This window comes from Choloepus didactylus, chromosome 9 (genome assembly GCF_015220235.1).
Source record: "Choloepus didactylus isolate mChoDid1 chromosome 9, mChoDid1.pri, whole genome shotgun sequence".
NCBI classification, from domain to species: Eukaryota; Metazoa; Chordata; class Mammalia; order Pilosa; family Megalonychidae; genus Choloepus; species Choloepus didactylus.
The window spans coordinates 104,644,990-104,669,865 of record NC_051315.1 but is presented as its reverse complement, the minus strand read 5'-3'; the positions used below and the strand labels follow the sequence as shown (position 1 = coordinate 104,669,865).

The 24,876-nt window shown below is 37.4% G+C and overlaps 1 protein-coding gene across 3 annotated transcripts in view; it reads left to right on the top strand.

Annotated features, from left to right (window-relative positions):
• Positions 1 to 24,876, top strand: part of ERBB4 (erb-b2 receptor tyrosine kinase 4) — a 1,164,817-nt gene that overhangs the window by 592,094 nt on the left and 547,847 nt on the right. The gene's annotated exons all lie outside the window — the stretch shown is intronic.

The window sequence follows — 24,876 nt, the reverse complement described above, 5'->3', positions numbered from 1 at the left end:
TGTGTCTTGAGACATGAGTAATAGGATGTGGCCTTCAAAGTTTGCAAGAGATTTCTGAAGCTAGTACTCATAATTTTTTTCTGGAGATGTTTAAAGTTATGTGATATCCAATTTAATGTTTAACACTGTACTAAACTTAGTGGTGAATATTTACTAGTTTCTTTGAGGTTTCGTATTATATTAGTAAAATAGTACATCTATAAAATAGTACATTTATTCTGTATAAGTAACAACATATACAGAATCTAGGGAAGCGTGCTCAAAAATGGATTAAGGGAACAAGTGAAAAAGGAAAGAATCTCATTAGAATAGTATCCAGAAGTTTCCAGGGTTAGTGATTTTTCCTTTCCCTTTTTTTTTCCTTTTCTTTTTTATTTTTTAGGCAGTTGAAAGAATTTTGTATGTTTTTGTTTATTTATGTAGCAATATATTTTTCTAAGAACTTTATTTAAAAAACATTTTTCATTAAATAGGTGAAATAGACAATCCCCATGTTTTATATTCAGGTTTTCATTTATCAGGAGATAAATTGATATGATATTGTAGTTGGATGAACAGCTGTTGTGTTTTATCAGGCTATTTCAAGGACTCAAGATTTTTCTGCTAGTGTATTCATATAAAAGGAACTTATATAGGCTTACCTAGTTAAAATAAGTTAATTAATACAAAATAATAAGCACATGGGAAACATGAATTCAAAATACATTCATTGGAAGAGACTGTCCTGTTGTAAGTTAGCATTTGTTAATGAAGGAATGAATTGAGTAACTCCTAAAAAGTGATCATTTATCCAAAGTCTATCAACACGAGACAAATTCTAAAACAGTGAAGATAAAATTTATGACAACTGAAAGTGACATATATATATATATTTACTAGTTTGCTATTGCCTTTTCTTCACCATCATTGTTCACATTACTCTTAGTCTAACTGAACTGGAATAAATGTCTCACTCTAGGGCCCCCCAAAATCTACCATAGTGCATTAATTGTGTTTATTATTGTTCATGCTTTTATCTCCTTGACTAGAAAGTAACTCACTGACAGTGAGTTTGTTTTTATGTTTTGGCTCCAAGTAGGCTTTTATCCCAAGACAGTCAATGAAAGTACTTTGAATTGGAAAGAATAGTTTAATAGTATACTATCGGTTTATAAAAAGTAGAAATCAAATGTCAGAAATATTATATGAGTTAGCAGAATTATTATTTATATTTATCCTACTGTGAACTCTAACTTTGTTGAAGAGAATTCAAATTGAAATATAATTTATTTTGCTACACAGAATTTTCCATATACTTAGGCCATCCTTCTGAAGTACATACATTTTGGAAATTGCAATTGTCCACCTCATTTTACCACCAAACTTGCTTCCAAGAGGAGAAAGAGCAGACTATTAATCAGTACAGTGAGAGCATATATGAATTCGAAATACTTTGTATGTTGTTCTTTTGTTAAATGTGAACTAAAGTTAATTTGCAAAGACAATTGAAAAGCAATAGCTAGGCCTCCTGAATATTGAAAACTCATACATATATATTATGTGCTAGTATCAAATATATAATTAACTGTAAGCGTGTATTTTGTGACAGCATAAATTCTGTTTACTCATATATCTGAATTTGTTATTTGATACTTATTAGATGAAGTAATTTTATTTTATTAGCTATGGGTTCCCAAATAAAAGCATTTAAACTGACAGCTTGGTTTTAAAGTGGAAAGGAAACATGTAATTTACTTTCTTTCTTTGTTATGGAATGTTGTCAACCCACTCCATCTCTGTCAACAAAATCCAGAAAAGGAACAATAGTCTACTGCTAGGAACACTGAGAAATATCAGTTTTCAAACTGTTCTAATCTAAATGATTTGTCATTTGAGTAAATTAGTTGATTATGCAGGAAGATTAGTGTTAATAACCCTTTTCTTCCCCTCACCTAGGAATCAGTCTCTCAAATGCTTACATTGAAAATAAAACAAAACAAAAACCTTTGGAACAAAAGTATTTTTCTTGGACCTCAAGACTATATAGTATATATGTCCGGCGCCGCCCCGCTCGACCCCTGTTCCCCGGCCGGCGAGGGGAGAAACAAGGGATGAGAGAGAGAGAGATGCAGACCACGCAAACTGACCTGGCTGGAAGTCACGACTCGAGCCACACGGCGGTTGCGAGAGCAAGTCTTTTACTGAAGCTAGATAAGCATTCTCTGTTACAGGTTTCCACGCGGGGCAGAGTGCCTCGCGGGAGAGCAGCCTCGATGTGGCCGTCAGGTACGGCTCCTAGTGGGCTGTCTCCCCGAGGTTCGCTTGGGCAAACTCTTAAGTACTCTACTCATAACCAATGATCTAGCGCCGCGCATATGCACTCAATTGGCAGATAGGAATAGTGAGTGTGCACGTCATAAGCGGAAGCAGGATATGGGCGCCATCTTGGCTCATTCGATGGGCGGGGGGACTTTGGAGCAGGTTTACAGCGCATGCGCTATGCCCGTCCCGGGAGACGGCTCTCCACATCTCCCCCTTTATTATTTATATCGACCCAGTGTCCCCAGTGATGAGTGTGCTCCCGTGAACCCAGATGGCTCACAATTTGTTCCGGTGCTTTGGGGAGTCTGGACTAGGTCTCAGCCATTTAGCGGCGGAGCCTCTAGCACCGACCAGAATGCTCACCTCATATGGAGACAGGAGAGTCCGTGAGCTGGAAACAACATGACTCTCCCTGCAGTGCTTTGCCTTGCAACTGGGGGACAAAGGCGGGGGCAGGGATAGCATTAACCAGAGTCGGAGGCGTCACTAGGCGTCCCTATGCATTGGCTAGAGTCAAGTCTGGCCACAACTATGACTCTGCCTTAGGGACCTACCTGAGACAAAAATTATGACTGCTGGCGTCGCCCGTTATACCCGGGACACAGCTGCGCGCTTAGCTACAAACCTCGCTCCCGAGTGCCCCGCCCGAGGCGGCCAGGATGGGGTATGGCCATCAGAATGGTCGCTGTTGGGGGTATCAAAGGTGGAGGACATAGCCATCATAGTGGTAACACGGTACTGCCGCGCTTGAAACAGGCGTTCTAGCAAAGATTTAACAATGACTAATCCCACCAATGGTCCCACCATCAAGAGAATCCAATTAGTCAAATTGGGCCAAGAGAACCAAGAGGTGACTTGGTCCCACAGATTTTTTACAGTCTCGCCCAGTGTGGAAAGGTCGAAACTAACAGGCTTCAATTTCCTAATGTTCTCAAGTCCCTGAAGGTCGGATTTCACTTGGTCGGAGAGATTGGTGAAGTTGGGGAGATAAGTGTCCTTGAGCCACTCGGCGACATTTTGCTGCTCCTCTGTCAAGTTCACCCTAACCGGGGTGACACAAAGCCTCCCGAATAACCATCGGGTATCACACGTCTGCTGGAGAACTCTCCAGAGTCCATCTATTTCTAGTCCAAGTTCATCTATCTCCGCTAGGAGTTTCTGAATGGCCTGGAAATTTAAGTTCAGCATCTGATTGTGGCGGCGTAGCACGTCTCGGGTAAGGTATGCCTCTTGGACGCCTAGACTTAGAGAAGGGGATATTGTTAAGTGAAACAACTTGAGAAACAGGGCCAACCCAGTCGGTTGCCTTGACGGGGAGCCAGACATAACTTGGGCGATACACTAGGATAGCGGGGCGGCGAGGCATCCGGGTCTTTGGAACGGTTGCAGACTGTAGGAGCAAACCCCGGAAGGAAAAGGCACCTTTGAGTCTCATTTTTACTCAAGATCCCTTCACAAGACTGGCGGCTCTTCCCTGTAACGTTAAGAAATTCAAGCAAGACTCCCTTACTTAACTCGCCATTACCAGTTTCACAAGTAGCATTCGCCGCAACTGTGGTGTTGACAACCTTGACAGAGAGGTTAGCAAAAGAGAGGATCAGTGTGTCATAGGTGAGGGGGAAGGACTCGTTGAAGCTTGTGGAGGAAGGCAGGTGGTGGAGACCTAGAGACAGGGTACGAGTGAAAAACACAGGAGAGGCGGGAGACCCAGCAGAGAATGGGGCCAGGGTCGGGGGATGATGCCACAGGCCCCAAAGACCACTCTCCTGCGCTACCACAGTTCCACTAAAAAAAGAAAAAGGCAGATTAGAAGGATTGCTATAGGAGAGCAAAGAACAGAGTTACCGATCCTCTTTTTGGGCAACCGCGGGGTGGTCAGTCCTACTATTATCGTCTTGTCGGTCGTCGCCATCATCAGCAGGGTCGGAGGCTTGGTCTAATGGTTCAGGTTGTATATTCGTTGGCGTTTCTGACAGCTGTTCCTTGGCTTCTTCAGGTGATGTCACGGTTCTCACCAGTCTTTCCGGAACCCACACTGGTTGACGTCCTGGTTCCTGGGGAAAAACACAAACAGAGCCTCTGGCCCAGCTGAGCACCGGGTCAGGGCCTTTGTGGCAACGGCCACACGGCCTGGTTACTGCACCTGGTTCGCCAAACCGTTGAGTGGCAGGGGGCTGACGTCTATTGGGACAATCTCTCTTAAAGTGCCCTGATTGGCCACAGCCATAGCACCCGTTAGACTTTGCCCCTAAGGTTCTCGGGCCTTTTGTAGCCACCTGTAGGGAGCTAGCTAGCATGGCAGCTAGACCTGCATTAGTTAAAGGGCTGCCAGTATCTCTACAGAGCCTGACCCACTCTGTCAAATTTTTTGCTCTGTTTTGTGCCAGGATAACTTTGCACTCCTTGTTGCACTGCTCAAAAATCATTTGCTTAACCACAGTCTCTGCTACTCCTGGATCTGAGAAGATTCTCTCAGCTGCGGTTTGCATCCTGGCTACAAAATCCGCAAATGGTTCTGTGGGGCCTTGGTGTATATTGCTGAGTGAGGCCTGAGCCTCTCCCTTACCTGTTAGCTTTTTCCAGGCACCCACAAAACAGCGGAAGATCTGGGCGTAGACCTCTTGTGGGAAACCCGTTTGGTTCTGGGCATGGGCGCCTCTCCCCAACAGCATGTCAGCATTCCACCCGCCACGTCTCCCCGCCGCATTCCTTGCGGCCTGCTCTTCAGCTAACTCCTCAAACCATGCTTTCCAATCTATGAATCGGCCTGACGGCAAGCAAGCACGGGCTAGCTGAAAAATATCTGCGGGTGTATGATTTAGAGCAGAGAGGTTCTCGATCATGTTCAAGGTATAAGGGGCATTGGGGCCATACTGATGGACGGCCTGCCTCAATTCCCTCAATAGTTTGTAATCATATGATTCGTGCTGATTGCCACCTTGGGGATTGATAATAACCGGGTACATTTCTGAGACTGGCTGCGGCTCAAGTGGCTGGTAGCCACCCAGCATGCCAAAAGGTCTAAATGTTGTGAAAGGGTTCCATCTCCAGAAATGTCTCCCACCACTACCTAATGGCAAAGGGTCCTGAGGGCCTGTGTACTCGGGCGGGGGGTACGGCAAAGGTTGCCCCTCCCCTGACCGGCCCATCGGGGTTTCCGGGTCTGGCAGCAAAGGATAATTACATTTACTGGGCATGGCCACTAGAGGGAGCTCTCGGCGAGGTCCTTTGGTGGGACCGCCCAAGGCGTCAGTTGGGAGCTGGGGTGTCCCTGGGGGTGCAGCGGTAGACATTGGCGGGGCGGAAGGCCGCACGGGTGTGGCGGGAGGCTCCTCCCACTCAATTAGCGGGGATGCTTCCGCCTCCTCGTCGGTATCGCTATCTGACTCTGAGTCAGAGTCACTGGACTCCGGCGGTTTGCCCTTATAGGAGCCGTCCGCTGACGAAACTGACTGGGTTTCTTGGAGCGCGCACCGTGCTTCTTGCAAGGCAGAGGACGGGCTTAGGCCGGCAGCCGATTCTAGTTCAAGGACCGCACGGACGGTCTCCCATATGGGTACTAGAATCGGGTCCATACACACGCCCGTCTGGCGCGCTCGGTCTATGTCGCGACCGAGCTTCATCCAAGAGGGTAGGCTAAGGCTGCCGGTGCAGGCAAACCAAGGGGCAAAAGTATCAACATCATCAAGAAAACGCTGAAGGGAGCTTTTCCTGACCGAGATACCCCGTTGTTTCAAAAGGTTCTTTAAGGGAGCTAAGAGAGGTGAACTTCCGGACTGCCCCATGATTGCAGTCGGCACTATACTTCAGTCACTCGGAGAGCTCTTCCGAGTCCCCCGGGGTCACCTGAAAACCCACGGGCCCTAACTATCATGTAATAAGACGCACTCACCTTCTCGCGTTGATCAGGCGCGGGAAGTCCGCCGTAAGCTCGATGTGCAGCGCTGCTCTCCTCACAGAGGGACCGTCGAGAGCGAGGCAGGAGGAGGAGCGTTCCCCGTACGGGCCACCACTTGTCCGGCGCCGCCCCGCTCGACCCCTGTTCCCCGGCCGGCGAGGGGAGAAACAAGGGATGAGAGAGAGAGAGATGCAGACCACGCAAACTGACCTGGCTGGAAGTCACGACTCGAGCCACACGGCGGTTGCGAGAGCAAGTCTTTTACTGAAGCTAGATAAGCATTCTCTGTTACAGGTTTCCACGCGGGGCAGAGTGCCTCGCGGGAGAGCAGCCTCGATGTGGCCGTCAGGTACGGCTCCTAGTGGGCTGTCTCCCCGAGGTTCGCTTGGGCAAACTCTTAAGTACTCTACTCATAACCAATGATCTAGCGCCGCGCATATGCACTCAATTGGCAGATAGGAATAGTGAGTGTGCACGTCATAAGCGGAAGCAGGATGTGGGCGCCATCTTGGCTCATTCGATGGGCGGGGGGACTTTGGAGCAGGTTTACAGCGCATGCGCTATGCCCGTCCCGGGAGACGGCTCTCCACATATATATTTGCGGTAATGCAAATGGTGCTGATGAACTGTCATCCTTAGAGAAGAAAAGCTTCAATCCTAAGTGTGGAATACAGGGAAAATACAGGGAAATCTGTTTTATTGATGCACAATAAGTCAGGGGTTTGAAGAGTTTCTCAGTAATTCTTAATGATTTTCTAGAATGTTAATGCTAGATTTAATATACATTTCTTTTGCAAAAGTATATTTCTTAATATTCTACTTTCCACTAATTTTTTTGGTCAGTGAACAAGTAAATGACACATATTTTTTTTCTAAGACTGTCTCAACTCACATTTTTATTCAAGGGGCACTTGCCTGGAAACTCTTCCCAAATAATAGACATGGAAGACTTCATTTAAGTTTTTAAATAAACACTCTATCCTTTAGTGTCTTGCATTGAGGAACCCACACTGGTAGCTCTCCTACCATGATTTTTGTGGTCTTGCCTGAATTGGGACTGTCACTGAAAACATATAGTAAAGAAAATTGGGAAACTAAACTGATTGCACAGTTGTGATTAGACAAGAAAATGGAAGATCAGTAATGACATGACAAATTTGGCCTGGGAAAAATGTCTAAATCAGCTAGTATTAAAATTAATAAATATTATTGAGTCAGACATTGTACTAGGTAGTGTGAATCAGGCTGAACAGGGTAAATTAGGTCCCTTAGCTAATGGAGTTTTTGTGTGAGGTGAGACATCAATTTTTAAAGTGAATGAATAAGTAAACATTTCAATGAAGACAAAACAATGTAATGGAAATTGTGGTGGGTTGGGGGGTGGAGTTAGGGATATTTATCAAATATCTAACTTATACTCCTCCCCTCTTGTCAATGTAATCTTGATAAATTGACCTAAGAGAAAGAAGGTGAAAGAAGTGATATGTCTAACATAAACACTTTTCTTTAAAATTGACATAACCTTCAGTAATTTTCAGAATTACCAAGAGTTATAATTCTGTCAGAAGAAGAACTGAGTCTGGAGTAGCTGAGAAAGAAAATTTAAGAATAATGCTTTTTTTTTTTTTTTTTTTAACTGTAGTTATGAAAGCTGTTGACCTTGTATTTTACTTCAACTAACAAAGCCAGGGGAAACCAGACAAAAATATGAAAACTTGATATACAAATTGCTATAGGAAATTTGTTAATTTTATCCTAAAGACATCTGACAATTTCTCATCATTTTTTTTTTAGATAATTGTTCTAGATCTCCGTTTCTATTTTTAAAGTCTAACTTGAAAGTATATATAGTAATTCCCAAAATTCCTCCATTTGGATACAAATTCCATAGACATTGCTCCTATTTTTGTCCTTTGTAGATATTCCTATGCTAAGGATAGAGGTTGTCTTGTCTGTCTGTCTTGTCTTTTGTGTTTTCATGATCGTAGTTAAGGAGTGGAGAGGTGGTGATATGAGCTTTTGCATTGCTACTGTTATGAAACATTGAAATTCTGAAATACTCATGTTTTTCTAAGACCTAGAAATCAAACCTCATCTTAAAACTTTGTTTTGTTTTTGCTGTATCTAGCAGAATTCCAGCAGAAATTTTAGTTGATTTTTTGATACTAGAATTCAATTAGAAAGGGAAAAAAAATACTATTTAAAGATCAGATTAATATCTAAAATGCTGTAATAGTCACCCACTTTGGACCTGGATTGTGTAAGATGATGATGATAAGACTCTTCTTTGTAGCTAGATAATTCCTCAGAGGTCAGCATTTTAGTATGTCCACAGATCTTCAGATCACTGGGGGAGTGGTGATGAGTATTGCAGTCGAGACAACAGTAAATGCTGTAAGAGTTTAACACTCAAATTTCAGTGTGTTAGCACAAGTTCTTATTTCTCACCCAAAAAGTCTAAAACAGGTATTCATAACCAGAAGGTGGATTTAAAGACCCAAGCTCCTTCTGCTTTCTGGCTCCACCAACCCTGAGGATCATGGATTCCTCTGTCTTTGGATGGTGGCTGGAGAAAGTGCACAGAGGATCCCAAGTAGGAAAAGTGGCACCTGTTATTTCCACACATATTCAATTGTCCTACACTCACCTAACTGCAAGGATGGCTTTGGAAGGCCAGTAAGTGAATCCAGAGTCTCCATCATAATGTGTCAAAATTATGTGTTCCAATGTCCAGGGTCCATAAAGACTAGAATGTTGTCCAAAATGCCTAATGAATTCAGAAAAAAAAAATTGCTATAAGATATGGGAGGCAGCTAGGTACTTTCATGACTGTTTTTAGAAATGTGTGTATTGGGGGAGTGGAGGTTGGGTAGAAATATTTGGAGTGGCCTAAATCATTTAAATGTGAATTTAATTGTCTGACTTTGCTCTTATTATCCTCTATTTTTTTTCCCCCTCAAGTTAACCTTTAAGACACATCTTAACAAAGTGAGACCTGAGAAAGAAAGTGCCAAGAGGGAAAAACAAAGACACTCTAGTCAAAGAATTGGGAAAGTTATCAAAGAAAGCAATTTAATAGTTTTATTTTAGCAACTGGCTTGGCTAAAAGACGTAAACCTAATTAGGTATGCGAAGATTATTTCAGTATCTTCTTTCTCTCTTATATTCTCACTCTCTCTTTCAAGCCCCAAATGCACTTTTTTGGTTCCTAAAAGTGGAAGTAAGTTTAAGGGAAAGACTTCCAAATTGGGTCTATCCTGAGGGCACAAATGATGTCATCAAGGCTCAAGCTCACCATTTACATCACAACCTTCTCTCCTTTTATCAGGCAGGATGGCCTCTGGCAGCTACCAGATTCCTAACCTGAGGGAAGAGTCTTCAGTGGTTTCTACCTCAGCTGAGTATTCTGGAAGGGTGTTCCCCTTCCCACATCTTTCCCCTTTTTAATTGATGTCCTCTGTGAGAGTAATGACACTACCTTCAAACATTACATATACTAATTCATTTTATCTTTACAATCACCCTAGGATATATAGGCAGTCTTAAAAATGCTTATTTTACAGTTAGATCAAGTAACTTGCCCAAGGTCACATGGGTAGAAACTGGCATTTTTCTACTCCTTCAGTCATTTTATTTCATTTTTCTGGAATATGTAAGCCAGGGTACGTAATAGGTAAGTTTCAAACACTTGCTCACGAGTTTAACCTCTTTTGGCCCAGCCCCTCTTAGATGTTACTTTTGGCTTTTTGACTACTACTAATTTTATTCTAGATTTGCTTTTATTCACAAACGATTTTAATGTACATCGTATTTGGTATCCACCAGATGGATACCAAATAGAAATAATATTTATAATTCTAGAAATGAGCTAATGCAGGGCATGAATCATGTATATTATTGAAGCAGATTTAACTGTTTTTATGTTAATTTCCTTATGATAAAATTTCTGCAGTGAAGCTATGATTGGCTCACCCAACCCTGAATCTTTGGATCTTGACTTACTTTCCAACCCCAGTGGGAAGAACTCTGTTTTTATGATATCTTGCTGTTTAAAAAAAAAGGCTTTTCCGCTAAGATAAAATATGTAAAGTATTTTCAGTTCTATGAATGAACAAGGAATGAAGCTAATTAATTAAAACTGTCAGGAATTCCTTTGAAGCAGTCTTTGATTAAATGCAAGGCTTTATCATGAAACAATTAAGTAAATTTGGCCTCAGGTATTTTTGCTCATTCCCCAGGGTATGAGTGAAGAAATTCTGGTTTAGAGTTATACTTTATTAGAGATTTATCTATTTTAATTGATTCAGCTTTAGTTACGAAATTCCAGGGGAACAGCTGATGCAAAGGACATATTAATGTTAATATGTAAACCTCCCATGAGCTCACTTTAATTTCAACAAAAGAAGAAAATGTAAGTTGTTTGACTGTTCTGTATGAGTGAATGCAAAATAGTAAAAACAAAATGAACTAGAATTGTTTATATTATCAAGAAGATTTTCTTATGATGGATGAATTGTAAAATATTCTTAGAAATCCATAGGTGGGCACTGAAAAGATGTTCAGAGTAAAATTTAAATACAATAAGACTAGTAAAGAATCTTTCACCAGTTGGAAGGAGACAATTTTTCTTAATGCTTCTTTTTTGAGAAAATATTTTCATTTAAAATGAAGTGGTTTAGAATGCATTATGTCTCAAACATGACATATTTTTTTGAGACTGACATGGTAACAGGTAATAAATGCATCAGCATTTACAAGATTACTCTTCTTTATGAATTCTGTTACTAATGTATAATTAGTAATAACCAATTATTATAATTAGTATACTAATTATTGTATACTATATACTGTATATATACTATATACTGTATATACTATATAAACATATTGTATAGTATATATATGCTATACATAGTATATATACTGTATACTAGTATATTAGTATAATAATTAGTATAATTATTATATAATTAGTATAATAACTAATGTATATATTGTAAAATTATATATGAGAAATAAAATGGAGGTAAATGAGACAGACATTTGAGTAAGGCATTTAATATTGATAAATAATCAAAGAATATCCTCTTAGGTAACAAATTAGCTTATCCTTCAAAAGATGTAATTTGAATCAAATAACATGAATAAGCAGACTACAAACTTGTAGTTTATTTAAATTTTTCTTTCTAAATGACTCTACAATGGAACCCAACTCTTCTTTTGTAACCAAGAAGTTGGAATTTAGGGGATGATTATGACTACTGAATCATTATATAAATATTTCTTTTTACTTTCTGGTATGTTAGGGTAGACAAAGAGAAATGCCTGAAATTTATAAACTGTAATCCAGCTGCCTTGATCTCTGATAATGATTGCATAGCTTTCATCTTGTGACCTTGTGATTGTTAAAACCTAGTAACTGACCCTCACTTGTACTCTCTTATCCATTTGTGTGTTTGTTTTAGAAACTTGTAATCACAAGGGAAAATCCCTAATGCTAATGGAGGAACTTGAATCAGCTCAGAACTAGATCATTGACTTTGTTATAGCACAGTTCTACCGGTATACATTTGTAAATTGTTTTTGCCTATACTTGCTATCAAGATGGTAATAACCCCAGCTCCCCTCCTTTCTGCTTATACTTGTGATTGAAATGGTAATGACTCCATCTTCCCTTGTTTGAATCCATAAAAACCCTGAACTCCCTAGACTCAGAGAGACAGACTTTTAGGCCTTCAGGCCTTCTGATCTCCTGCTTCATCCCTAGCAATAATCTCTCTCTTTGAAACCCCAGTGTCTCAGAAATTGGTCTGAGTACATCGGGTAGAGAACCCACCACTTTTGTTCAGTATCACTTTTGATCATGTGTCTTCTTTTTCAAGTGAGGTTGTTCTGTGAAAAGAGCGAGATATAGCAAAATTCAGACCATGGAGCAATGAGTATTAAAAGTGGGATTGGGACCCTATTTCAGCCTTGCTTTAGTATCCTCTACAACTTATTTTAATACCTTTGAACAAATCAAGCCAGGATAGACTGAACAAAATGGGAATAATTTTTGATAGTATAATTGTTTTTGCTTAATGTCACTTATTTAAAAGTAATGATTATTACATTTCTTGATATGTTTTATTAGCATTATAAAGATTATGTAAGAATTTGAAATCATTGATTATTCTAGTTTCTTATGGGATCCTATGAATGTATGCCTTTCAACATGATTGAATATGTTCTGCATGACGAAAATATTTAGGGGAATAAAATTAAAGTGCTGAAGATGTTTTCTGTAAGTGATAAATATTTTTAGTGCAATTTTGTTGAGATACATTCACATAACATATAATCCTCCAAAGGCTGCAATCAGTCGGATAACTATTTCTTATAGGAGAATTAAAGCTGGAAGGAATCTTGGAGATGTTATAGTCGATTTTCTTCAGTTTAGAGATGAAAGTCTGAGAAAACTAAGGTAATTCACCCAAGGCTATATGGCTAATTGAGGCAGTTAAGTCTAGAACTGAGGGCTCTTAAGAACCAGCTCAAAGTTTTTACATGCTGCTACTCTTCTTTTATTATTTCATTCCATTTTCTATCTCCTTCCCTTCCTCTTTTCCTGTTTCTTTTCCATATTCATAGAGGTCTTACTGTGACCCCAGTGCAATGATAAAGAGACCAGTCTGATAGTAGCTATGGATAATAGAAGTGTAAATGTGATTTGAAATTCACCCAGAATGTAATAAGTCTAGCTTAACAAGTCTCTGTAAAATGTCCTTACAGTCACTCTGGATGATAGGATTAGGACTGCCTTAGTAGTCAGATTAGCTCTCCATTTCAACCATTCCTAAAGGGCTTCTGCACGTTAATAGTAATTCGTATCTAAGAATCTTGTAGTTCATGAACTTAAAGCCCCAATGCATTTTACAGTTTAACATAGCTCTGATAATCTATTCAAACTTCGTGAAATTGTTTGAGAAGTTGCTGGTTGATGTTTAAATGTAATATTTATGTGAAAGTGCTTTGTAAACTGTAGAGTATATATAAAACATTTTGTTGAGATTATGCTGATGAAGATGATGAGGATGGTGACTGGAATGAGATGTAGTCAATACCCATAGTCATTCCTTAGAAGATGTGAAGGTATTGATGTCTGTGGTGCTAATGAGCACATCATGAACCCAGTAGCCACTCCTGGGAATGTAATCCAGTTTTCTCAGCCACTGCTGAAGCCTGGTGTGATTAATAAGTCCCTCCCCAAGAAGAAGGTGGTAAAGTGAACTCAGGAGAGATAAATACCATATATCTTTGTCGGTTAGTGTAAAAGGAATACAATAAATGAGAATAACTAAAAAGATGATCACAAGCATTTATCGTGGCATGTATAAGAAGTTAGGAGGAGACTATTCATTTTTTCAATAATTCCTATCTGGGTGATGTTGTTATTTTTTTATATTTAAATTAGGTGGATCCTGGGTACAGCTAGGTAACTATAAAATATACTCTTTCTTACAAAAGATACTTTCTCAGACAGAAAGGAGGATCATGTCTATAGAGGAAATGGCTTTGTTGTTTATAAATCTATTTATAAATATAACATCTTAGCCTTAATGTCCCTGGGTTGTATCAGAGAAGCTTTGAAACAAAACAAAACAAAACAAAAAAACAAAACAGTAAATGAAAAAAAAAATCAATGTGGAAAGCTTTGCTTCTGCAAATTAGGCTATAAAGTGAATGAAAAAAATAGAACACCTATTTCTATAAAATGTATCCTTCTGATTAGATATTCTTTTTTTATCCATCCATCGATTATCCATTCAGCCATCTCTATCAGTCCATCTATTTATTTTTCTGTCTGCCTATATTTTTAGAGCTATTAATAGATGTAATATTAATTTAAATTTTCTTCTTCATAATATATAAATATTTTATGGGTTATGTTAACAGTTCATTAGCAGACACTATTAATTTTTGCTACTCCAAAAAAAACCCCAAGGCAACTCTACAAGCAATAAAATTAAACAATTACTGCAAATTTGTAAGTTCACACCAGGTTTTTCAACCTCGGCACTATTGATATTTGGACCTGGTAATTTTTTATGGGGGAGTTGTCCTGTGTGTGTATGATGTTTACTGGCATCCCAGACTTCTACCCACTAGACGCTGGTAGTATCATCCACCCCAAGTATGGCAACCATAAAGGTCTCCAGACATTGCCACATGTCTTGTGGGGGGCAAAACATCTCCAGTTGAGAACCACTGTTTTATACCTATATAAAAAATAACAGCCCAATATCCATAAATATATATGAAATCATAGATGCAAACGTAGTTTATTTTTAAAGTATACAACATATTGAACAGAAGAAATGTATCAGACAGTGCCTGCCCTCCAGATTTAACAAAAATACAGATATTAATATCATTTTAGCGTGTTTGCAAGTTAACAAGTTCAAGTCAGCCTGCCACTTGTATTGGTGGAAGACATGAGCCTCCTAGGTCAAACACAAAGGACCTCTTTACTTATGGCAACGCAGACAGCATGAGCTTCACGTTCACATCGGTGCAGAAATGGACACAGATGAATATTGTACATTTTATAGATGGATTTGTGTACAACTGAGGAACCCTGAGCTTAAGAAATCCCAATCCTCTAAAGGGGACTGCGCTTAAGGGAGATACTATCTTTATTTTCCTATGTTATTTGCTGTACAAACATCCTTGAAAATGTAGTGGAGAATGAAACATGCAGAAATGTCATGGAGAATTGTCTGCCAACAACTATCTGTATTTCTGTGATGCCATTTACGATTACCAGTCCTTGATGCTGATTACCTAGCATCATTCATTCATAGAGAGTTTTATAATGTAATGTTGTAACCTTTTAAATAAAATTTACTTTTTAAAATAGTTATAGGTTTATAGGAAAAAAATGAAGATAGGACAGAGAGTTCCCATATAGCCTACACTCAGTTTCCCCTATTACTAACATCTTCCATTAATATGGTACATTTTTTTTTAAATCTCCATTTTATTGAGATATATTCACATACCAGGCAGTCACACAAAACAAATCGTACATTCGATTGTTCACAGTACCATTACTTAGTTGTACATCATCCCCTAAATCAATCCCTGACACCTTCATTAGCACACACACAAAAATAACAAGAATAATAATTAAAGTGAAAAAGAGCAATTGAAGTAAAAAGAACACTGGGTACCTTTGTCTGTTTGTCTGTTTGTTTCCTTCCCCTATTTTTCTACTCATCCATCCATAAACTAGACAGAGTGGAGTGTGGTCCTTATGGCTTTCCCAATCCCATTGTCACCCCTCATAAGCTACATTTTTATACAATTGTCTTTGAGATTGATGGGTTCTGGGTTGTAGTTTGATAGTTTCAGGTATCCACCACCAGCTACCCCAATTCATTAGAACCTAAAAAGGGTTGTCTAAAGTGTGCGTGAGAGTGCCCACCAGAGTGACCTCTCGGCTCCTTTTGGAATTTCTCTGCCACTGAAGCTTATTTCATTTCCTTTCATTTCCCCCTTTTGGTCAAGAAGATGTTCTCCATCCCACGATGCCAGGTCTACATTCCTCCCCGGGAGTCATATTCCATGTTGCCAGGGAGATTCACTCCCCTGGGTGTCTGATCCCACATAGGGGGGAGGGCAGTGATTTCACCTTTCAAGTTGGCTTAGCTAGAGAGAGAGGGCCACATCTGAGCAACAAAGAGGCATTTGGGAGGAGGCTCTTAGGCACAATTATAGGGAGGCCTAGCCTCTCCTTTGCAGCAACCGTTTCCCCTATTACTAACATCTTCCATTAATATGGTACATTTTTTATTATATTTTTATAATATTGATTAATGCTCTAATTTTAACTTCTTTTTTCATTTTTTTAGTTGGCAAGCTTTTTTTTAAATACATGCTTCCTTTAATCTATTATTTCATTACCCAGTGTTATAGTTCAGTAGGGACAAGGATAAATGTTTGATTATTTTCTTTTATTTGCCAGTTTTCAAGAAAAACAACTTGTTCTCTATTATTGTCCATAGGGACCAATTAATGTAATTTAATATTATTACAAACTCAAAGATTGAAATGTATTTGGTGGGTTTAAATCAATTATAATTATTATCACTTTTGAAATTCAAATTGTGCCATCATTAGCCAGGAAGGGTCTCTGGAGCCCTTTTGACATGACCATTGTGGCTTTTGATAGCTTCCTCACTATCTGGTATAATGAGGTGTTTCAGGCTCATCTTGAATTTTTCTTGCCCCAGACCCAGAAGCTGAAACAAGTTTCTCCAAGACTGCAAGAAGTCCTGTTTTTCTTTTTTTGTGTTTTTTGTGTTTTGTTTGTTTGTTTTTCTAAGTGCAGAAGTATATTTCAACACCACAATCTAGTTGCTAGATCCCCAGGGAATTATTAAGCAGTATTCAGGACTTAGGCAATTGTCTGCTCCTCTGCAAAGACTTCTTCACTAACATTCCTCAGGCAGAATTAACTGCTCCATCCCGGTGTATTCACAGGATGTCTTTCATACTTCCATTTTGGTCACAACTCCTTTCTATTAATCAGTATCCTCTTGGTAGTTCCATTGTGGCACTTGTAACCCTTCATTGTCTTGGCTTCTTCCCTCTGCACGTATGAAATCCTGAGAGCTCAGGTCATGTTTTAGACACCTTCATATTCCTAGCATAAGTCATAGCTTCTAACACAGTATAAGTACAGCTTGTTGAAAGAAAGAAACCAAAATAGGTGAAAAAGGATGAAGTTTTTAAAAAGATATTTTAAAATCAGTAGACTTTGTCTTTGATATAAAGTCTGTCATAGAAGATAGATAAGATTCTTCACTCTCAAATTCCAGAAAACAGTGAGAAATGGTGGGGAGTGTTTGATAATGAAGATGTGTATTTGTGGCTGCTGAAGACACACACGCAAACACACCATACAGTGCATCTCTCCATAAGAAATCACATCTGAAAAAATGCAAATTCTTTCTTGGAAATAGAAGAGGGCAATGTGTGACAGAATATGAGATAACTTTATAACAAGATGAAGAGATGTTTAATGCATGACATTCTAGAATAACCAGTTTATACTTAAAGAAACAAAAGATACAGTATTAGCTTTCATGTCCCTGTAAATCTTTCTGCACTGAGCCCTCATTTTATTTTTTATTTTTTTCCATTAGATTCAGAATGGAAATGATGAAGAAAGTAACCCACTGTAAGTGGGGATCATGTCTGTTTGTTCATCATTGTATCTCTAGCACCAAGGCTTTTCAATAGTAGATGTCAATCAATATTTGTGGAATAAGGTGGATAGATGGATGTGGCTGAAAACACAGAGATTTTCAGACTTTTTTGAGGAAGGGAACGCAAGTACATATTTACTAAATACCTCCTGTGTGCTAATTGCTTTTAGATATCAGTTTGTTTAATTTCCAAATTATGCAAAAATATATTTAATTTTATTTTTTAATATTGTATTGGGAAAGCACAGGTTCAGCCAATTAATATGGCAAGGACTAACACATACATAGATCTAATAATGCACACAACGAATAAGTAGCTCTCCAGATTCAAAATGCTTGCTTTTTCCACCTTCATTCTTTGTAAACCTGGTAGAATACTCCATCCTTTAATATTAGGATTGTTTCATTGTAACTGGATTCTGCATTCATGTACAGAATCTCATTTTATTCTACGTATCCATTTGAAAGATCCCTAGTTTCTTGGCACCTAAGAGAATGCTGCTTTAAGACCTTATGTTTTGTTTACTTTTAAAGGAATTTGGATTTAAAGTATCTGAAGCATGCTGCAGTTACTTGTGAGAGGTGATCTGGCTTAGTTAATATTTTTCTAATAAAGAAAACAGAAAAATTTGTTTTTCTTAAATCACAATTGTAGTCGAGATTGCAATCAATATTGCTCACAACAAGGAAGTAATTGTATTCTCATTTTGAAAGACAATATTTCAAAACAGGATTTTGAGCTCTACAATAAGAAATCTGAGTTTTTAATCTTTCTTCCTTCATTTTTTTGTCTATGTGACTTTCGGCAAGTTACTCAACTTCAGTTTCTTCATTTATGAAACAGAGATAATAGTATTTAACTCCAAGGATTGATGTGGCCAGTAAACGGTATAAGCAACATAAAAATGTCTTACACACAGAAAATACTTAATAAATATGAGGTAATATAATGAGGAATAGTAAATAGCTGCTTAGAAACTTGTAACTTGTATATTTAAGCACTAAAAATATTTTAATCTTTTCCCTTTATCCCTCACCTAGATTTGTGTTATGTTTGTAGTCTTGATTATATACACAGATGACCATAGAACACCTACTTCAAATATTTGAATTGAATATTAAGAATATCATAAGTAGCATCAAAGCTTCTTGCCACTGGAGGGGGTGTTCTTTATAAATTAATTAAGTTTTTGTTTTTTGTTTTTTGTTTTTCCCCCTAGCTTAGTGGCCAAATATTTAGACAGATATCAAAGTGTATCCTGGCAATCTTGTCAAATCTAAGCATGATACTTTAGATCTCTAATTTCTGGAATTGCTCACCCTTTTCACTTAAAAATAACAACAGACAAGTCACATAAGCAGTCGCCTCGAACTTCTGAATCCTCAAAGGCCGTTTACCATATGCTTTTCAACAGAGGCAGCTGTTGTCATACATCATTTCATGAAGGACCATTTTCCTCCTTTAAGTTTTTGAAAGGAGACAGGAAAATCACATTTATAAAAGACCTCAGACATAAAACTGTCAATCTCAATTGTAGATTGAAACAGTATCAAGCAGTTTTCTGATCTACATTTTGGCAATATGTAGTTTCTTTAGAAATAGAGAAACAGTTTTATATATGCTGTATAATCGAGGTTGAAACATTGGAGAAGAGCAAAAATTCTGGATTCAGAAAATTTTTCAAGCAACATTCAGGGATTTTCTTCTCAAGATAAGCCTATGAATTTTGGACTTTAATATTCCCATTTTACAAATGAAGAAATTAAGGCCCAGAAAGGTTGAATAATTTAGCCAACATAATACAGTTAAATGGTAGAATGTGAGTCTGACTCAAATCCATACCTTTATCAACATGAAGTATCAATAATTTAATTAATTCAACTATTTAATAACAAATGTATGTGCTTGAATATTATTTATTATTCCTAGACTACCCAAATAGTTGTATGTATTTGCATAAATGCACTAACAAAAATAATATGATGAAATTGATCATCTTTTGAAGATCTGCAGCTTTTAAGCATTCAGCAGGCATTGGTCCTATTTTGGAAAAGAGGAAAGTGGAGTTAAATAACTTGTGTACAGGCAATAGTAATGGAGCAGAGTCAAACCAAGCCCTTACAGACTGAGGGAGTTGGTGAGAACATATATGAAATAAGTCTGACCACGTGCTAATAATTATTGAAACTGGATGTGAAACTGGATAAAAGACATTTTATTTTACTGTTATCTCTACTCATACATTTGCTTGCACTTTCCCATAATAAAATGTGTGTGTGTGTGTGTGTGTGAGAGAGAGAGAGAGAGAGAGAGAGAGAGAGAATCTCCTTAAAAAAAAAAAACAGAGAGAGACCTGGCAGACTGTAGCACCCAAGTTTAACGATTGGGCTGCATTACTTTAAACAGTTCAATTAGGCTCTGTTGGGGAAATCCCTCATTACTACATACGAAAGGTAAATAAAAATTACAATGTTTTGATTTATGTGTGGTTATATATGTAGTTACAAACATACATGCAAATATATGTGTGTGCATACATATACACTTACACATATACACATACACATAGACACACAAATATATTAAGAGATTTATTTTAAGAGATTGGCTCTTGAGATTATGGAGGCTGACAAGTCCAAAATTGGTAGGGAAGACCAGCAGGTTGGAAATTCAGGAAGCAGCTGATGCTGCAGTCTTGAGGCAGAATTTCTTCTATGAGAAACCCTAGTGTTTGTTCTAAGGCCTTTCTACTAATTAGATGAGGCCCACCAACATTATAAAGGGTAATCTCCTTTACTTGAAGTTTATTGATTGTAGATGTTAACCACATCTACAAAATACCCAACACTTAGATTAGTGTTTGATTAAATAACTGGTTACAGTAGGGTAGCCAAGTTGACACACAAAGCTAAACATCACAAAGGATTTCTAAATAGTTTTTCTTATTTTTACATACATACATACAGTGTACCTAATATCAGTTAAAATTCTGTTCTCCAACTCTTTGGAGCTTAATTTGCATGTCTGTTGGGAAAAAATACTTAATATTATGTTTTAAATAGTTAAAAAACAAATGTTAAAATGTCAATTCAGAATAGAGGTTTAATAATATAAGCCTATCTTTACAAAAGAAAGAAAAATTTATATATTTTTTAAAATTGGAGATAATGTGATTATTTTTAACAGTATGGAATTTTTTGAAAATTGGACAATTAAAATTGAGATTTATGTATGAATATGTAGATCTATCCACAAAAGCTCTCAATTTAATTTTTATAACCTAACTCTAGTGTAATAAGCCTATGCTACAAGGATATAGTCTAGATAAGGTCAGGAAATCAAAGACCTGTTGGGAATGTAGACCTGGAAGGAGACCATTAAGAGTTCTCTGGCCCAGCTGAGAAAAGGTATAAAGGACAAAGGAAAAGTTGATTACGCTCAGAAAGGTGAGTTAAGTACTCCTTTTTTCAGCAGAACTAAAGGTATTCACTGCTAGGGAGTCATGGGTTGAGATCTGGCTAAGTGGCTAGTGATGACTTGTAGATTCTTTAAAAGTCAGGATTTTAGCAGAACTAGCACCCCAGAGATTGACTAGTAGTGGCTGAGAGTTAGCAGTTTTGCTGGGATAAAATAGATCAGATTTTCTGCCCCCCCGAGTAATATTTCATGCCAGGTATTATGAGCATGAACTGTACCACCATCAGGTACATGACATTTCACAGTACTCTGTTTTTCCAAATCTAATTAAATCAGAACTTTGAGTCCCTGCTTGCCAGGGTACCATAATCATTGGAGTTTTACGGACAATGGGAAAACTGAAAGTGGAATTCTGAAGCAAAGCACACCGTCAAGCTTGGAGGTTTCACATGTGAATGAGGTATATAGGCAGTCAATCTCTATCTCACACACAGCAGGAATATGTAATATTATATTTTTATTTATAATTTTTCTATTATACATTTTAAAGTTGTAGTAAGAGTGTTCTCTCCTTTAGATATTCCCAGATTTGCCATGAAGGGCAGGGGCAGAAATTAATTGGCTGGGGAAACGTAATGGAAAACTTTAATGATAGAGAGGCTACAATTTACTACTACATTTGTCACCGTCAGAGAACAAATAAGTTCTATATTCATTACCAGCAGAAGGGACTTTGCAGATAGTTCTCTGTTTCCTTAATCCACTCTGATATTACAGATTTATTTCACTCAAATACACTGACCATATGTAATCACCCATATATCTGTGGATGATATCTAATTGGATATGAGTCCATAAGCCAGTGGAATAGAAGTTAAGAATTCAGAACTATTTTGACATGTAACAGAATGTCTTAAAGTAAACAGGTTATTTTTGAAGGGATGCTTATATTTTAAAAATAATAACTAAAAACATGGATTTCATGAATAGTTTTAATAAGAAAAGTCTGGGAAACAGTGTTTTATGCACTTAGCCAATAATGTGTAATTGCTGTTAATGTACATAAAATTGTTCCTAAACACAGATTAAACATACAGAAAGATGTATCCCTTAAATCTTCAGGTAGATGAAGACAGATTTAAGGGATTATTTTCCACTTTCAATAAGGACCAAATTAGAGAAAATCAACTAAAATAACAGAATATGGGATTTGTGTCAAATGTTAACAAAAAAATCATGGTTGTCATGAGAGTTACAAAATGAAATAGAAATTTAAAAATAATGATTGCCTTCTCTGGAATGATTTGCATATAAAAAGGTAATCCCAGTGAACCAGAACAGTCTCTTCTAATTTTTGGTTAAATGACATCCAATGACTATCCCAGGAAGTTTATAAATGAATTTTCACATTTTACCTAAAGTATTATATGGAAGAGAGAGTTTTAACATTTCTTATCCTTTAGAAAAAAACATGGGTTTTATTTCTAGGTTTATTGCTAATAAGATATGGAAAGTTGGTCAAATTTCTTTCATTCATTCTTCCATTTCTTTTTATTTCTATCATCAAATACCATAAGCAGAACAAACTATCCCTCAGGTTTGAAGAATTTTGAGGCATTTAAGGCTTAAATAATCTTCAATTGCATTCACTCCTCCAGCAAAGCAGCTATAGTCACATACATTGGCTGTGGAACACAATCAGTTTTAGTGAGCAGAAGCCCACGTCATAAAGAGAAAAATGACTTTAGGTAGGTTATTCACTCTTCAGTTGACAAAATAAGGCAGAGTTTCCTGGGATTGAACTGTTATTGAACCAGAACTAGAGTCAGGATTTTCTCTTTGCTGGATAGTCTGATGATTTCTATTTACTAGTGTGGTCCTTGGGCACAAATCATAATTCATTTGTTCAAACAATGTCTTTTATTAATAGCCAAGTAGAGAAAATAATTTTCTGTGGAAAATAATATCTAAAAATACCCCACGCATTGCCTTCTCCTTTTCAATTCTACTCCTTTCAACATAGGTTACTGAATGTCTTTTCTGTACTAAGGGCTATAATATACACAGGAAAAAAAAAATCAATTCTGTCATTCAGGGATAAATTTTAAGTTGGAGAGGCAATATAACACCCTAAAAATCAAATAACAAAGAAATTAAAATCAATTTTTCTTGTGTTATGATATTATTCCTATTAAAAGTATTATTGTTATTTTATTATTTTCAGTTCAGACTGTCCAAAGAGAGTTCATCTGATTTAGTTATTATCAGAGATAATAATATTCATAATAGCTAGAATTTAAGGAATACTTATCATTTGCTAAATCTTTTTTTTTAAATGTTATATATCTTCAAATTCTTACAGCACTCCTATAATAGAGATATTATCTCTTTTTTAAAAGTGAGACAGAGGATCAGTGAGGCTAAACAACTTGATCAAAACCACAAAGTTAAGTATGTGCAAAGGGTAGCTATTGAGCCCGGTTTTGCCTGACACGGGAGTCCACATCCCTTACCATTACACTGTCCCATAGATAAGTCGATATGTTTGAACATTGTTTTTATAGCCATAAAAAGTTATGCAACAATTAAAAAGGTTTGGCTACTTATATTCTTTCTGATGGTCAAGAAGAGGAGAACCGGCAATTGATATGAATATGTGATCTTCTAAGACTTTGAAACAGTTAATTGGCACTTTCACATATCTCTTGACTTTTTATCCACATAGTTCCGTGATTGTCAGTATTAGCTCATAACCATGTTGTTGACTGTTTTGCAGTGTTAAGAAGTTCTACGATTACTAATTTGTTTCCTCAAACTCTATTTGCTTCTACTCAGTACACATTGTGCTTCCTGTTTTCAGTGTCATTTCCTTTTAGAATTGTTCAAGGTATTTGTTCACAGAAAGATTGCAAGAGTACTTGAAACAATGTGATCGTGAAACCAGCAAATGGAAAACTGAGAAGACCAAATTCAAGGCACAACTGGTGCTTTTAGATACAAGAATTTTATCCTTATCTCCTATAATTCTTAAAAAATCCTTGGATTCCATGAGCCCCTCCAGTTTTGAAAGTTAGCACAATGCATCTTGGGTTAAAGGATTTGCTGTCATCTTTTTCCCTGTTATTTAAATATTTCTCTGGGCAGGGAAAAGGAATATGACTAATAAAAGATATAGAATCATCATCATTATCAACAGATAATTCACTAAGGACCAACTTATGGGTACCTTTGTCCAAAGTGGATTGAACATATGCATTCTCAGAATGAACATATAATGGTGTTCAGAAGCTGCAAACAAAAGGTGTTTTGTGAAGCTAACATTTAAGTTATACATAATATTTTGCAAAACAGAAAGAAGCAAAACTGGGGTAGAATAATGAACAGGATTCATTTTGGATTCCACAGTCTCAATTATAACATCCAATCCTTCTAGTCCATGTATCTCTATAAGGGAGTACCTGTTGATTTTAACCTGATCCTCTATGAAGATAACAGAAGTGTTTCTAAGAATAACTTAATGCCCACTCTGGTATGAGGTGTATATACATTTTACCTGCAATTAATTAAAATGTAAATACATTAAGTAATGTGTGAATGCAAAGATGTTCTTAGTAATATTTTACCCGCTTGTTGGTAAGGAAACTTGAGGCTTCCTCTTCTAAGTTTTATTGATCCTTTTATATGTGTTCAGCATTCTTCTTGGCCCATACCTAATGCACTTCTTGTACTATAGCCTTTATTATTTACAGGTTCTTCTCAGCCTCTTCTAATGCATGGTTCAAAAGCCATGCCATGTGGCACATGTTTATCAATTAATAGCTATGAAGAGTCTCTCCCTCTAATAAACACTGAAAAACAGCTACTGACTTGTTGTTTGCTCATAAATCTCTTCTTTTTCCTGAGTGTGCTTTATCTGTGTTTTCTCTGCTAGTATCATTAATATTCTCCTTTATCTTGTGATAAACCAATGGATTTTTGCACTTTTGGATGAGAAGAAACACTTCCTA